The sequence below is a fragment of the Coenobita brevimanus genome, chromosome 100 (genome assembly GCF_032717465.1).
Source record: "Coenobita brevimanus isolate Jiangsu-jjx chromosome 100, ASM3271746v2, whole genome shotgun sequence".
NCBI lineage: Eukaryota > Metazoa > Arthropoda > Malacostraca > Decapoda > Coenobitidae > Coenobita > Coenobita brevimanus.
Window position 1 is genome coordinate 18,686,881 of NC_137053.1, and position 16,570 is coordinate 18,703,450.

Genomic DNA, 16,570 nt, shown 5'->3' on the forward strand with positions numbered 1-16,570 from the left:
TCAGACATGCAAAATATAGTGACAGAATGTCAAGGGAAACTGTGAGAGTATGATGATGATGATGATGACGTTAGCCCTGATGTTCCCGGCTTCAATAATGATGCGTTTAAAACGTTAAGGAGACCTGAAATAATATGAAGATGAAGTAGATGACGATGATGGTGCTGCTGCTGCTGATGATGATGATGACGTTAGCCCTGATGTACCCGGCTTCAATAACGATGCATTTAAAAAGTTAAGGAGACCTGAAATAATATGTAGATGACGTAGTTGACGATGTTGGTGACGATGATTATGATGATGATGATGATGATGATTATGGTGGTGGTAGTGGTAATCATGGCATTACATCGATCTCCTCGGCTTTCAAGGTGAAGTACTTAAAATGTCAAGGAAAACTGAAATGAAATGGCGATGGCGATTGTTAGAATGATCATGATGATCATCATTTCTGATTTTCTAGCTTTCTAACTAATGAATTATACCAAAGAAAAATGAGGTATTAGGTAATGATGATGATGATGATGATCGGGAAGAGGAGAAGGAGGAAGAAAGTAAGGAGCATGAGGAGGGTATAAATTTTTTCCTTAATTCTAGTATGTGTACTCGTCGGTTGTGAAGGACAGCTTAAGAAGGATTCTTTATGTGTGCATGTGTTATATATATATATATATATATATATATATATATATATATATATATTGTTACATAGCCTATGATTTCATCATCCTTTGTGTAATTTTAACGCACAGTATGCTGCATGTTTGATCACGAGCGTGTTCTGCCTCAGTTCCCCCCTTCTACCGTTATAGTAGAGTAAGTCGTCATGTCTGGAGTTCAGACCAGGATTGTCAACTCTTTGTCCCCATGGCTTCATTTGCGCGTCCTTCTTACAAGTTGTATCAAGCTCTGCCGGCCCCTATATAATGAGCTCAGTCTCTGCATCATTGCCACTTAGATCTGCTCCTCATTTTGTTCAAATCTCTGTCCTCCCCTGTACAGTTATTATTATTGTGAATTTCTCAGGAAGTCTCCAACCATCTAGCAGCTGTGTGATTTGAGTATACGTGTTATTGCATTTTGTTCTTGTACTGTATAGCATAAGGTTAATTCTTAGGCCTAGTGAGGTTTTTTGATTGGTGTTGGGTTTTATGTCAGTCATTTTTGATAATAGTTTGTATCTGTAATAATTTATCTGGCATTCACTGAGTATTATCTGGTATCTCATTTTATCAGGGCTGACTTAGATAAATTTACTCTTGCTAATTTCGTGTTAATAGAGGCTATTGCAGTTAACCATATATTTAACCTGTTTATTTGCCATTACATTATCCTTATGAGTCCTGAATGTTTTGTTGTTAGTTTAAGCATTAAACTTTAACTTGTAATTTTACCTAACTCTTTTATTTTGAACCTGGACCTTTACGGGACAGTAGTGATTATTAGTATTCTCACTTAAAGTGTACATTATCTTTCTCTGTTCCGTAACATAAATTTGGCGACCTCATATCAGGATATTCAGGATATTATCATAAGGATATTGCTTGATATTTTGTGACTGTTACTTATTAATTATGTCTACTATTACTACACTTGATGAAGCCAAAGATTTTTTGTCAAATGTGCAAACAGTGTGTGATGTTGAAAACAGAACAAAGAATGAACTTAAGCTTGTTGCTCAACAATTGGGAATTGTTGTTCGCTCTCATCATTCTAAAGATCAGATTGTTGACATGATTAATGAAAGTTTGTTTAATGTAACTCCTCCAAATGAGCAAACGCAGATTGAATTAGCTAAGTTACAGCTAGCCCTGCAGGAGGCTCGTGTGAAGGAAGCTGAATTTCAAGCACAGGCTAAGGAGGCTGAATTTCAGGCAAAAGCCAAGGAGGCTGAGGCACAAGTTGAAATTGCTAGGATTCAGGCAGACCATGAGTATCGCATGAAACAAGGTGGAACTGGATCATCTAGCTCTGATGATTTTGATGTGGCTAAAAATGTTAAACTTGTCCCTCCTTTTAATGAATCTGATTTAACAAAGTATTTTCAGTTGTTTGAGAGGGTAGCTACAGGTTTTAATTGGCCTAAGGAGTATTGGCCAGTACTCCTTCAAACTGTTCTCGCCGGTAAAGCTCAAGTAACTTAAGCATCTTTGCCTCAGGATCAGTCTGATAATTATGATGTAGTTAAGAGCTTGATTCTTAAGGCCTATGAGCTTGTTCCTGAAGCTTATAGAGTAAAATTTAGGACAACTTACAAGCAAGATAAGCAATCCCATGTTGAGTATGCAAAAATCAAAGAAGATTTGTTAGAGCAGTGGTTAAATTCTAAGAATGTGGATTCTGATTTTGACAAATTTAAGCAGATGATTTTGCTGGAGGACTTCAAAAGGTGTATTTATAAAGATGTAAGCCTATATCTTGATGAGAAAAGAATAGATAATTTGTCTGATGCTGCAGTTTTAGCTGATGAGTATGTTCTCACTCACAAGAGATATTCTAGAGAAAAAGGGAAAGCTGAGAGTAAGTACGTTGCCTCTACTCAGAGTACAGGTAACAGGAAAGAGAATAAAGATGATGTTTCTCAGGAAGTAAATACCAGCTTCACCTCTAGATTTCAGAAAAGTAAATGTACTTATTGTAGTAAGCTTGGTCATACTACGGAGAGATGTTTCAGGAGACAGCGTGATGTGAACAAAAAGGAGTCTTTAAATATTCAGTCAATTGGTCTAGTGTCCACTCTTGAGAGTTCCCAGAATTCTTTAACTGAGTTAACTGAACCTGCTTTGAGGGGTAACTTAAATTCTCATGATGGAGCTCCTCTTTTGAGCAGTAATGTGGGTGACACTCTTAAGAGTTCATGTGCTAATTTCCTGTCTGATGGTTTTGTCAGTCCTCTGGACAGTAATGACAGGAAATCAGTTAAAATATATCGTGATACAGGTGCTTGCCAATCCCTTATGCTGACCAGTGTTCTAGGCTCTAATGTTAATTCCTCTGATGAAACTGTAATCTTACAAGGTGTAGGGAATAATTACTTCTCTGTCCCTCTGTGCAGAGTGAATTTAGAGTCTGGTTTTGTTAATGGTTCCGTTATGGTTGGGTTGGTTGAGACACTCCCAATGTCAGGTGTAACTTTCTTACTTGGAAATGATATTGGTGGAAGTCAAGTGTGTCCAGCTCCTCAGTTGTCTAGTGAGCCAGTGGCTGCGTCCCGGGATTGTGATATCCCTGATGTGTTCCCTGCATGTGCTGTCACTAGGGCTAAGTCTAAAGTTACTGGTGATTTAGAGGATAATGATGATGATGATGTTATCCTAGCTGACACTTTTCTTGCTAATTTGGACCACTCACCAGATGAGGCAGTACCCCGTAGTGTTGATAATTTGTCTCGTCAAGAGTTGGTTGAGTTGCAGGTTGCTGACCCTGAGTTGAAAGGTCTAGCTAACTCTGCTTACAGTGAAGAAGAGTCAGCCGGTGCTTCTACTTGTTATTATGTAAAGTCAGGAGTACTTATGAGGAAGTGGAGACCCCCAACAGCATCAGCCGACTGTGAATGGGAGGTTGTACATCAAGTTGTCATCCCTCGTGTTTGCAAGCAGGATATCATTAGAGTGGCTCATGATTCCAGTTTGGCAGGACACCTTGGAGTGAGGAAGACTGTGGCACGCATTTTGAAACACTTCTACTGGCCAGGTATCTTCAGGGATGTTTCCTGGTATTGTAAGTCTTGTCACACCTGTCAAGTTGTGGGGAAGTGTAATCAGACCGAAAAGGTTGCACCTCTAGTGCCCATTCCTCCTTTTGAGGCGCCTTTCACCCATGTGTTGGTGGATATTGTGGGCCCTCTTCCTAAGACTTCTTCAGGATTTTCTTATGTGTTGACCATGATTGATATGGCTACTCGTTATCCTGAAGCCATTCCACTTAGAAACATCTTAGCAAAGAACGTGGTTAAGGAAATGCTAGGGTTCTTCACAAAGTTTGGTCTGCCCAAGGAGGTACAGTCAGACCGGGGAAGTAATTTCATGTCGAATGTTTTCAAGCAGTCTCTGAAAGAGTTGGGCATCACCCAGATCACGTCTTCAGCTTACCATCCCCAGACCCAAGGAGCGTTGGAGAGATATCATCAAACACTCAAATTGATGCTCAAGAAATACTGTTTGTAACATCAGAAAGACTGGGATAAAGGTCTTCCATTCGTTGTGTTTGCCGCAAGAGAATCTCCAAATGAATCACTGGGCTTCTCACCTTTTGAACTACTGTTTGGCCATGAAGTAAGAGGACCCCTTAAGTTACTCAAGGAATGCTGGCTGTCGGAGGAAGATGACGTCAACCTGCTGGAGTATGTGATGAAGTTCAAAGAACGGCTGTCCACTGCTTTACAGCTGGCGAGAGAGAATTTAGGAGCTGCTCAGGAGAAGATGAAGACTTGGTATGATAAGAAGTCCAGGTTACGCCACTTTCAGCCAGGAAATCAGGTTTTGATTCTGCTACCAGTTCATGGGCAACCTCTTCAAGCCAAGTTTAGTGGCCCTTATTTCGTGGAGAAGAAACTCAGTGATGTCAACCATGTCATCGCCACACCAGATCGTAGAAAGGGCAAGCAACTATGTCACATCAACATGCTAAAGTTATATCACAGGCGGGACGAAAATAATCCAGTCTGCACTGTAGCTGTTCCACCCGAGTCTGCAAGTGAAGCTCTCCCATGCAGTATGAACCTGAGTGATAGTTTGGGGAAGAATCCTGATATCATGAATGATCTCCAGACTAAGCTTTCTCATCTACCTCCCGAGGAAAGGCAGGAGTTTTCGGCATTGCTGCAGGAGTACCCGCAAGTGTTCCATGCCACTCCAGGAAGAACTACTGTGTTGATGCATGATGTCGAGGTTGGAGACGCAAAGCCAATTAAACTGCCTCCTTACCGTGTGAACCCAGTGAAAGTTCCTCTCATCCAGAAGGAGCTTGGCTACCTGTTGGACCACAAGATGATTGAGCCCTGTCAGAGCGAGTGGAGTTCTCTTGTCACTCTAGTCCCTAAGCCAGGTGGGTCACAGAGGCTTTGCATTGACTACAGACGTGTTAATCAGATAACTAAAACAGACACTTACCCTCTCCCTCGCATGGAAGATTGCATAGACAAGATCGGAAAGGCTGGGTACATGAGTGAGTTTGATTTGTTAAAGGGATACTGGCAAGTACCTATGACTGAACGTGCTAGGGAGATCTCATGTTTTGTAACACTAGGAAAGACTTTTGCATGTTCTGTAATGCCATATACAGATTGTTTTAGAGTAATAAGAAATTTCCTTTGTAAATTTCTTTTTTCTTTGTGGGGAGGTGTTACTTAGCCTATGATTTCATCATCCTTTGTGTAATTTTAATGCACAGTATGCTGCATGTTTGATTACGAGCGTGTTCTGCCTCAGTTCCCCCCTTCTACCGTTATAGTAGAGTAAGTCGTCATTTCTGGAGTTCAGACCAGGATTGTCAACTCTTTGTCCCCATGGCTTCATTTGCGCATCCTTCTTACAAGTTGAATCAAGCTCTGCCGGCCCCTATATAATGAGCTCAGTCTCTGCATCATTGCCACTTAGATCTGCTCCTCATTTTGTTCACATCTCTGTCCTCCCCTGTACAGTTATTATTATTGTGAATTTCTCAGGAAGTCTCCAACCATCTAGCAACTGTGTGATTTGAGTATACGTGTTATTGCATTTTGTTCTTGTACTGTATAGCATAAGGTTGATTCTTAGGCCTAGTGAGGTTTTTTGATTGGTGTTGGGTTTTATGTCAGTCATTTTTGATAATAGTTTGTATCTGTAATAATTTATCTGGCATTCACTGAGTATTATCTGGTATCTCATTTTATCAGGGCTGACTTAGATAAATTTACTCTTGCTAATTTCGAGTTAATAGAGGCTATTGCAGTTAACCATATATTTAACCTGTTTATTTGCCATTACATTATCCTTATGAGTCCTGAATGTTTTGTTGTTAGTTTAAGCATTAAACTTTAACTTGTAATTTTACCTAACTCTTATATTTTGAACCTAGACCTTTATGGGACAGTAGTGATTATTAGTATTCTCACTTAAAGTGTACATTATCTTTCTCTGTTCCGTAACAATATATATATATATATATATATATATATATATATATTTATATATACAGTGGGCTCGCATAGTGCGCGAGAGATTGGGCGGTGCACGAGCTCGCGCACTGGGAATTCGCGTACTAGGAATACATAATCTTATGGGAATAATTACATATGGGCAGTACCCCCTCATACCTGGACATTTTTTGCCCCTTAGAGACATAATAAAGGTCATATATTTCAGACATTGTTCTAAAGCTATAGCTACAATAACAAAAATATGGGTAGTCACCTTAACAACAGTAGACAACAGACCTGATGACCTTAAATAACAGAGGTTCCAAGGCGCGGCAACACTTACAGCGCTGCACTCCCCACCACACCTCCCACCGCACCAACACTTCCCTCCGCAGACTCCTCTTGATCACCTTCCCCAGGAGCATCAAAGTCACTCACTTCGGCCATAAACCCTTCAAAGTCCAATGCTGACACTTCTGACATTGCATCCTCTTCATCCTCAACAGGATCAGGAGCAGACGATGTCGATGGTTCCGCTATTTCACCAACTTGAGCCCGCTGTGTGTAGCTTGTTATGAGCATCTGTCTTCTCCTGTTTATTTCGTCCCTGTGCCTGTCTGTGTAGAAACGGAAGAGTTTGTCGATACCAACCAGAAGTTCCTCCGTTCTTAAGTTGCTCACTTCCTGTGCCTTCACCTCTTCCTTGAGCTTATCCACGGCAGCAAGGATCTTGCTAATGTTTGACATACACAGCTCAGACCTGCATTCCATCACGCTAGGCTGCCTGGGAATTTCTGCGCATCAACATGACGTGCTCTGTGAGGGGTGATCGCGCACTAGTAGAAAATGGCATTTTTGAGCCACTCCTTGCCTCTGCCTCGCGTTCTGTGCGGTAAACTTGCGCATTAAAAGGTTTTTGGTTATGATTTTTGGTCATTTGTGCACAAGGCGAATCGCGCACTGCGGTGACCTGCACTGTGTGAGCTCACTGTATATATATATATATATATATATATACCGAATATATGATAGATCTATATATACAGATATATGGTATAAAGATAGATAGATAGATAACAGCCACGTTGTTTTTTGTTTGTTTGTTTGTTAATCCTTCAATCACGTCCAAACCAAGGGTCAGAGACCCCAAGCCCCATATGTATTCTGAATCAGGGTGACTCAAGGATGGTTTTAGGTAGGTCAAACCTCAGGTCTGGGTATTTTAGTTCACAGGTAGTGTTTGCTTTATTGGTATTCCTCCAGCTCAGTTTTTGGCATGGAGACTCACATGACCTCCGGTTCGGACATAGGCTATATGAGGTTGACTTCCGAGGTCATTTGAGGTTACTGGTAGGAGATGAGGTCACCAGTAATACTTGCTCGAATGACTGGACCCAGCAACCCAATTCTCGTCAAGGAGACTCACATGACGTCCAATTCGGACATAGGCTATTTGAGGTTGACCTCCGAGGTCATTTGAGGTCACCTGTCGGAGGTCATTTGAGGTCACCGGTAATACCCGCTCGAACTACTGCATACAACAGCCCAATTTTTGGCATGTAGACTGACATTACCTCCAGTTGGGTTATAGGCTGAGGTTGACCTCCGAGGTCATATGAGGTCACCTGTCGGAGGTCATTCGTGGTAACCGGTAATAGTAGACAATTGGGCACAAATACTATGCGTTAATCTGCGAAAGCTGAAACACAAAGTACCTGGACGTCCTATGATCCCTCTTCAAAAAGATGAAAGGTACAGTACATGATCCTTCTGGAGTAGAAAGAATGATTGAAGTAGAACATATAGGATTAGAGTGTTCACCTTTTTGGCTCGGCAACACCGGGTATCATATATATATATATATATATATATATATATATATATATATATATATATATATACCCCAGAGTTGTTTTCCTCCAAATTTCAACCCACAACTGTTCAAGTCTAACTGTTACAGATATTTTATGAATAGAGGACACCAGTAATCTGGTGTATGGATTACTTTTTTTTCCCCATTTGTTTTTCCTTCCTCTGTTCTGTTATTTAAATATATATATATATATATATATATATATATATATATATATATATATATATATATATATATTTATATACTGTATATATATATATATATATATATATATATATATATATATATATATATATATGAGTCACATTGATTCTTTGTTTGTTTGTCCTTCCATCACGCCCAAAAAAGGGACCAGAGACCCTCAGACCCATATATGTTTTGAATCTGGGTGACCCAAGGATGGTATTATGGGCTTAAAAATTCGTGACTGAGTCATTTGAGGTCACCAGTAGAGTGTTCGCCTTTTAGGCCTAGGCAACGCCGTATACCCCTACAGCCCAATTTTTTTTTATGGAGACTCACATGACCTCTAATTCGGACATAGGCAATGTGTGGTCGACCTCCGAGGTCATTTGAGGTCATTGGTCGGAGGTCTTTTGAGATCACCAGTAATGCACGCTCAAACGACAGGACCCAGCAGCCCAACTTTTGGCGTGGAGATTCTCGTGACCTCCGGTTCGGACATAGGTAATGTGAGGTTGACCTCCGAGGTCACTTGAGGTCACCAGTCGGAGGTCATTTGAGGTCTCTGGTACCAGTAAATAAGTATGCACAAATAGTATGCGTTGGTCTGCGAAAGCTAAAAAAGAAAGCTCCTGGTTCTCTTATAATCCCTCTTCATGGTTTTTGGTTAGTTTCAGTATTTGCCCAAAGTATTTGTACTCCTCTACTTATTCAAGAATTTCTTCGGATTTTCTGATGACACTCTTTTGGTGTATTTGGATTAAACACTGGTTTTACTCCGGCCCATCTCTAGTCCTTCTTTGAGACTTTCTCTTTTTAAGTCATTTAACATTTCTTGCAATGTCTCCGCTGTTTCTGAGATTAGGACAGTGTCACCTGCTGATGTTAAACGATTTTCTCCATCTATGTGCACTCCTTTGTTTTCCAAGTCTGGCTTTCTGAAAATTCTTTCTATGCATGCTGTAAATAATTTTGATGAAACCGTATCTCCCTGACACACGCCCTCCTCAGTCTTAACTTTTTTTCCGAGTCTTTATGTAATTCAACTGTAGCATTTCCGTCTTTATGTAGGTTTTCGAACAGTTTTACAGTGTTCTTATTTACTCCTTATTCCCGCTATGAATTTATTATTGTTATGTGCTAAACTGAGTCGAATGCCTTTTCGTAATCAACAAAACCCAAGCACAGTGGTTTATTATATTCTGCAGTTTTCTCAATTAGCTCATTCATTGTGTGCAAATGATCAGTACGAGAGGATGGTTTCTTCCAATTTTTTTGTTTCTCTTTTCGTAAGAACTTTAATGAAGAGTTTGTAAATAACTGGTAATAAGGTAATGGGTCGATAGTTACTGTGATCTGTTAAGTTACCCTTTTTGTAAAGCAAAATATCTATTGCATTACACCATGTTTGGGGAATTTTCTTCTTTCTTATACACTAAGTAATAAGTGCGAGAAACCTGTTATGTACTTCTCGTCCATCATCCGACAGTAAATCTACTGTTCTATCTTCTCCTGGAGCCTTACCTCGTTTCATACACTTAAGATAAATGTTTACTTCATCTGGTGTTAGCTCAGGTATTTCACTTGTGTCAGCTGAGAAGGTAGCTACTGGTACTGTTGTCTCTGATGCATACAGTTCGTTGTAAAATTCTTCATCACTCCTCACAAACCTATCTCTGCATTTAATGACTTCACCGTTTTAGTCGTTCAGTGATACGATTTGTTGCTCTCTTAGTTCCTTATTACTGTTTCAGACTTTTTCCATTTTGGATGGTTTCTTTGATCTGATCCATGTTTCTCATTCTTTTTACCCTCCACCTGACAAAGTCAGAAGCGGTTGTTGTTATCACTGGTAACAATAAGTATCCGTCCATAAAGTTAGGTGGCAGGTCGGCAGGGCGGCTGGCCGGGTGTAGAGAAAGTATTCACTATAGAGTCAATAAATTTCACATAGTTATGTGTCTTATAGTGAACTGGTGCCTTGCGGCAGGTAGAATCCTGTGTCTAAAGTATTTTATTTTATTTTTTATGAAAGAAATATTTCTTGTTTTGTATCTCAAACGGTTTAAATCAAATCATGGCAACATCAGTCTGTTTGTGTGTTATGCACCTACTAATGATGCACTCGATGAAAGGAAAGACACATTTTATGAAAAATTGCAAGAAGGAGTAGGAAGGGTACCTAGACATGATGTTTTGATCTGCGTTGGAGACTTTAATGCAGTAATGGGCTGTTCAAATGAGGGATTTGAGGCATGTATGGGTAAGATGGGAGTTGGTAGTAGGATGAGTGAAAACGGAGTGAGGTTTGGAAGCTTCTGTCTAGCAAATGACTTAGTCATCGGGGGCACACTCTTTCAGCATTGCAATATACACAAGACAACTTGGGTGTCGCCGTGTGGAAAATATAAAAATCAGATTGATCACATCGCTATCAGTAGGAGGCATAGAAGTTCTCTGCTAGATGTTCATGTTAAACGGGGAGCGGATATTGGTAGTGACCATCAACTCAGCATTGCAAAAATAAGGTTTAAACTTAAAAATCAGAAGAAGGAAAAATCTGGTGTTTGTAGATACGATATTGTTAAGCTTAGAAGGGAAGGAGAAGAAAAGGAGGTATTCAGATTAGAATGCAGAAATAGGTTTTTGGTGTTGGAAACGTTGGAAGAGGGGGAGAGAAGTGTAGATGAGATGTGGGAGGATGTGAACAAAGTTTTGCATGAGACTGCTGAATGTACGATTGGAAGGAGACATAGATTCAGGAGAAAGAAATGGATATTAGTGGAAACGTGGGATATGATAAAAAAGAGAGGTGAGGCTGAATTGAGGAGTGAGATGCAATGCATTGATGAACGAGAGATTGAATTAGCAAGAGCTGCGTACTGGAGTTTGAATTCAGAAGTAAGAAGGTTAGCTAGGAGAGATAAAAGAAGATGTGTGGATGAAAAGGTTGCAGAGACTGAAATCTTAATAAACAAAAATGATGGACAGAGTCAAAGAATAGCATATGAATCGATTAGAGAACTGAGTGGTAATGCAGGTAAACGCAAGGAAATACCAGTTAGAGACAGGGAAGGAAATTTATTGACCAAAGATGGAGATATCAAAAATAGATGGAAAGAGCATTTTGAGACAGTTCTTAATAGACCAATACCACCACAAGAGGATATACCGTCTGCTCAGGAAAATTTAAATATAGAAACAGGAGAGTTGAGGCTTGCAGAAGTGGAGAAAGCAGTAAAACAGTTAAAGAATAATAAGGCACCAGGGGAGGATGGTTTATTTCCGGAAATGTTTAAAGTAGAGGGGGATAGATTAATAATGATCTTGACCAAGCTATTCAATAAGATATGGGTGACGGGGTTACTACCATCAGTTTAGAAGAATGGTGTAATTGTTAAAGTTCCGAAGAAGGGAGACCTGAGTGAATGTGGTAATTGGAGGGGAATCTCTTTGTCACCGATAGCTTTGAAAGTTTTCAGTAGAGTGTTGTTAAATAGGTTGGAGCCGGTGGTTGAGGGTATTCTGAGGGATGAACAGGCTGGTTTTAGAAAAGGACGTGGTTGCAATGATCAGATCTTTATAGTTAGGCATCTGATGCAGCAAGTTAATGAAATGAGAGTACCGTTAAGCCTTTGTTTTGTTGATTTTGAAAAGGCTTTTGATAGTGTTTCGAGAGAGACTATGGGGAAGATCATGAGACATTATGGAATACCAGAGGATTTTGTGAGGGTCATTATGAACATGCATGAGGACACATTTTGTAAAGTGATGGTTGATGGTTGTCTGAGTGATTCGTTTGAAGTCAAGTCCGGAGTAATTCAAGATGGTGTTCTATCGCCTTTACTATTTATATTGGTCATTGATTACATTATGAAACGCGTTGGAACATAAATCGGTGCAGGTATACTGTGGGGAGAGAACAGGAAACTTTTGGATTTAGATTGTGCAGATGATATAGTTTTGATTTGTGATGGGCCAGAAGAGATGCAGAGAGTGTTGGACTGTTTGGTGAGTGAAGGTCGCAAGGTGGGTTTGGTTATTAATTGTGGAAAAACTGAAATAATCAATATGAATATGGAAAATGCGCAGGAATGTGTAATTGGAGGTATGGTTGTAAAGCAAGTTGATAGGTTTAAATATTTAGGTACTTATTTAGCCAAGGATGGTTCTTTGAACTTTGAATTCAAGGAAAGGTTAAAGAAGGCTAATCAGGCAATGGGAATGCTTAAAAATATTTGGAATAATAACAATTTTTCTGTGCATACAAAAATCAAACTTTATAAGGTAATGGTTAGGAGTATCTTAATTTATGGACACGAGTCTTGGTACAGCACAGTGACTGTGGAAAATAAATTCTTGGTGTTTGAAAACAAAGCACTTAGAAGAATATTAGGAGTTAAGTGGTGGGAAAGGATACCAAATAATAGAATTAGAGAAATAATGGGAGTGCAGCCGGTCGATGAATATGTTAGGTTCTCACGATGGAAGTGGCTAGGACATGTGTATAGGAGACAGGGAATAGTACGAGGTACACCAGGGTGGGTGGCACTTGGTAGGAGAGATAGAGGAAGGCCAAAAGAGACGTGGGTGAGGACAATGAGACGGGAAGCTGGAGATGAGTGTTGGGGAGATCTTGAGGAGTTAGCACAAGATAGGATGTGGTGGTGTGAGTTCATCGAGGCCCTATGCATCCCCGAGGGTGCCACAGGAAATGATTGATTTGTATCTCAATGCGACATGCTCAAGGAATCCGAAGGGCCCAGGTTACGTGGCCTTAAGGTGTTCTCCTTACGCCCACTTTTAAAAGAAAATATTGGGGGGGGGGGCGTTATGCGCTTGGTTAGGTGTGCAGGGAGGTGGGGGTATGTGAAGGGTTGCTACAGCGTAACATTGCCTATATTTTATTTTTTTCTGTTACTTGCTTAGAGACCTTTTTAATTCCACTGTTTCTGTTTCATATTTCTTCATTTTTACTTTCATCTCCTTTCTTCTTTTCATGAGCTTGATGGTCTTTTTTTGACTACTTGTTGGCTCTGGTTATATTAGCCTTCCACACTACCTCTGCTGATTCTCTTAACACTTTTGTTAGTCTGTCATTCAACTCATCAGTGTCAGCATGACTTAAAGCCTGGAATCTGGTCGTTATTTCACAGTGAAAGGCTGGTTAGTTTTCGCTTACTTTTATTGGGTATGTGTTTTTATTTGTAATCATCTTTTTTCATTCATTTTTGAAATTTAATCTGGCTGTGCAACCGACCATTCTATGGTTACTTCCTGTATTTACTTTGTAAAATATATATATATATATATATATATATATATATATATATATATATATATATATATATATATATATATATATATATAAGCACACATATGTGTGTAATGAAATATAATACGATATTATAAGTAAACCCCCAAACCTGACAAAAGTTTAAGTATAAAATTTGCATTCAGAGCCATTTGTTCTGATAACGGAAATTCCAAGTTTGTCCTTGATTTATGGTTTGCGAGTGGGCGCTTTGGTTACGTTTATGTTCCTGCAGTGGCTTCGTTGGGTAAAATGTAGCGGCATGGTGTGCATAGTTTGTATGTGAGACAGAGAGAGCATGTTGATTTCCGCTAGTGGGGTTTGTTAATTTTGTTTTGCTCTGGTGCGCCCCAATAGGGCAGTAGCCAGAACAAAGGCGCTCAAGTAAACACGTATAATAGATGGAAGGACGGGCAAATGAACAGATGTACAGACAGATAGGGCGATTGATTGACTGATCTACAAACAGCCGGATGGATTAAATAGACAGGTAGCTAAGGAGATGGATGGATACTAAGATATATAGATTATGTAGGATGATATACAAATATATAGAGATAGATAGGTAGATTCATGGATAGATAGACAGACAGATAGACAATCAGATTGACAGATGGATACAGATTGATAGACAGGTTTACTGATGACTGATCTCTCTCTCTCTCTCTCTCTCTCTCTCTCTCTCTCTCTCTCTCTCTCTCTCTCCCCCTGTCCATCCATCCATCCATCGTCCAATCCTACGTTGCCCCATGAGGAGCATAGGAGCCCCGGGCTAGGCAAATTGGTCCTGACATTTAAGATGAGAGTGACCAGCCACAATCATCCCTGAGTGACATTACGTGAGCAATAAACCCCAACCACCCCTTGGATATAAACCTTCACCAGCTCAATCCGATTGGAGCGTCGTAATACCCACTAAACCACCAGGCGCCAAAATTTGGTAATATGTTTACCATCCAGCGTAGTAAATGGTTTCTTGGTGTACAGGAAACCATTTGGCTTGTCACTCAATGTAGAGTCACCCACAGGCAGAAGGATGAGGAAAGAATGAAGGAAACAAAGACAGAAGAGGGAGTGTAAAGTCACCCATAGGCAGAAGGACGAGGAAAGAATGAAGGAAAGAAAGACATAAGAGGATGGAAGGAAAGAAGGATGGAGGAGAGGAAAGGACAGACACCCGAGAGCAGCACTACATCAAGTGAGTGGATGGTGAGTGCCCCCACCTATCTCATACACACACACACACACACACACACACACACACACACACACACACACACATAATTTCTACCAAGAACTGGTTGAAATGGAGACTCACAATAAACTGGTGGAACGAGTACTCAGGCTAGAGATGGCTTTTCAAAATGAGATTGATGAAATTAAGAAACAGATGCACTTGCGAAAGGAAGAAATAGAAAAATTAGGAAAGTAGGTCAACAAGAAAGACACAACCATAGATGAGCTGACAGTAGAACTGGGTTCACTTAGGAGAAAAATTAGTGAAATGGCAAGTACAGTAGTCAACCACGAGAGTATTATGGAAGAGTTCAAAAATGATACAGAGACAATTAGGCAAGTAAGCAGTCTGATAGACCAGAGCAGTGATATTGAGGAGAAGATAACACAGGTGAATGAAGCTGTGCAAAGCTACAAAAATGATGTGGAAACCACTTATGCTGAAATGGTGAGTGTAAAGAAAGACTTAGAAACAAGAGTGAAAGAAAATAGCATTAAAAAGGAAGTGAAATGAATAATCCAAAACAATCCTAAGTTAGTCAGAGATTCAGTAGATATCAACAAATCTATAGTAATCACTGGTATGGAAGAGGAAGAAGTAAAAAACAAGATCTCAAGAGACAAAAAGGAGATGGCAAATGTAATGAGCATATTGAAAGAAGTATCAAAGGAAATCTGTAGTAAAGACATTGAGGAACACAAAAGGTTAGGGAAATACGAGAGAAGCAAGTCAAGACCCCTAAAGGTAACCTTCCAGAGTGTAAACACCGTGGAGGAGATACTAAAAAATGCAAAGAATCTTATGGAAAAAAAGGAGTTCAAAAATGTATGGATAAAAAGATGCCTAACACAAGAGGAACTGGAATTACTGAAAGAGAAGAGGGAGGAAGCAAAACCAAAAAATGAGGGAAGATCAGAGGAGGAGAAGAATACATTTTTTTTTTTTTTTTTTTTACAAAGTAATAGGATTGCAGGTACAAAAGTGGTACATAAACAGGAGGGAATATAAAGGAGGAAGGTAGTAGAACCAAGTCATGACAAGTACATAAACAAGATGATTAATTTGATGTACTCAAATGTGGATGGAATGGTATCTAAATTATTAGAGATGAATGATTACATCAGAGAAAATGAACCACATATAATATGCCTAACTGAAACAAATTAACACCAAGGCTATCAAATGACATCCTAAACTTAGAGGAATCTAATATATGGAGAAGAGATAGGAACTTAAAAAAAGGAGGAGGAATTATAATATTAACTAAGAAAAATCTAAAAGTCAAAGAAATAGAACTAGATATACCCTCACAAGTAGAACTGATTGCAGTAGAGATCAATACATCTGAAGGGAAAGTAATTGTAGCCAATTTGTACATGCCACCCAAGTCAAACACATGGGAAAGAGACGGGTATGAGGACCTGGCAGAGAATACAATTCAGAGTTTAAGATCATTACTACATAAAATGGAAGAGAAATCGGAAAGAATTATACTAACTGGAGATTTTAATACAAATATTAATTGGAATACTCTAGATATAATAGGCCACGAAAGCTGTTGGGACCAAAAGCTCCTGGATCTCGTGCAAGAGTTTTTCCTAACGCAACATGTAAGGGAAAGCACCAGAAAAAGAGGACTCAATGTACCCTCAATGCTAGATATCATATTTACTAGGCAAGAAAACGATACTGACAATTTAATATACCATCCTCCATTCGGCAAAAGCGACCATGCAGTACTAAATTGCAACTTCAGGATAGCATATGACATAGTTAACAGCAATGAAAGTTACAAAAAGAGCCTAAACTATAAAAGGGGAAACTATCATGATCTAAAGAAGTACT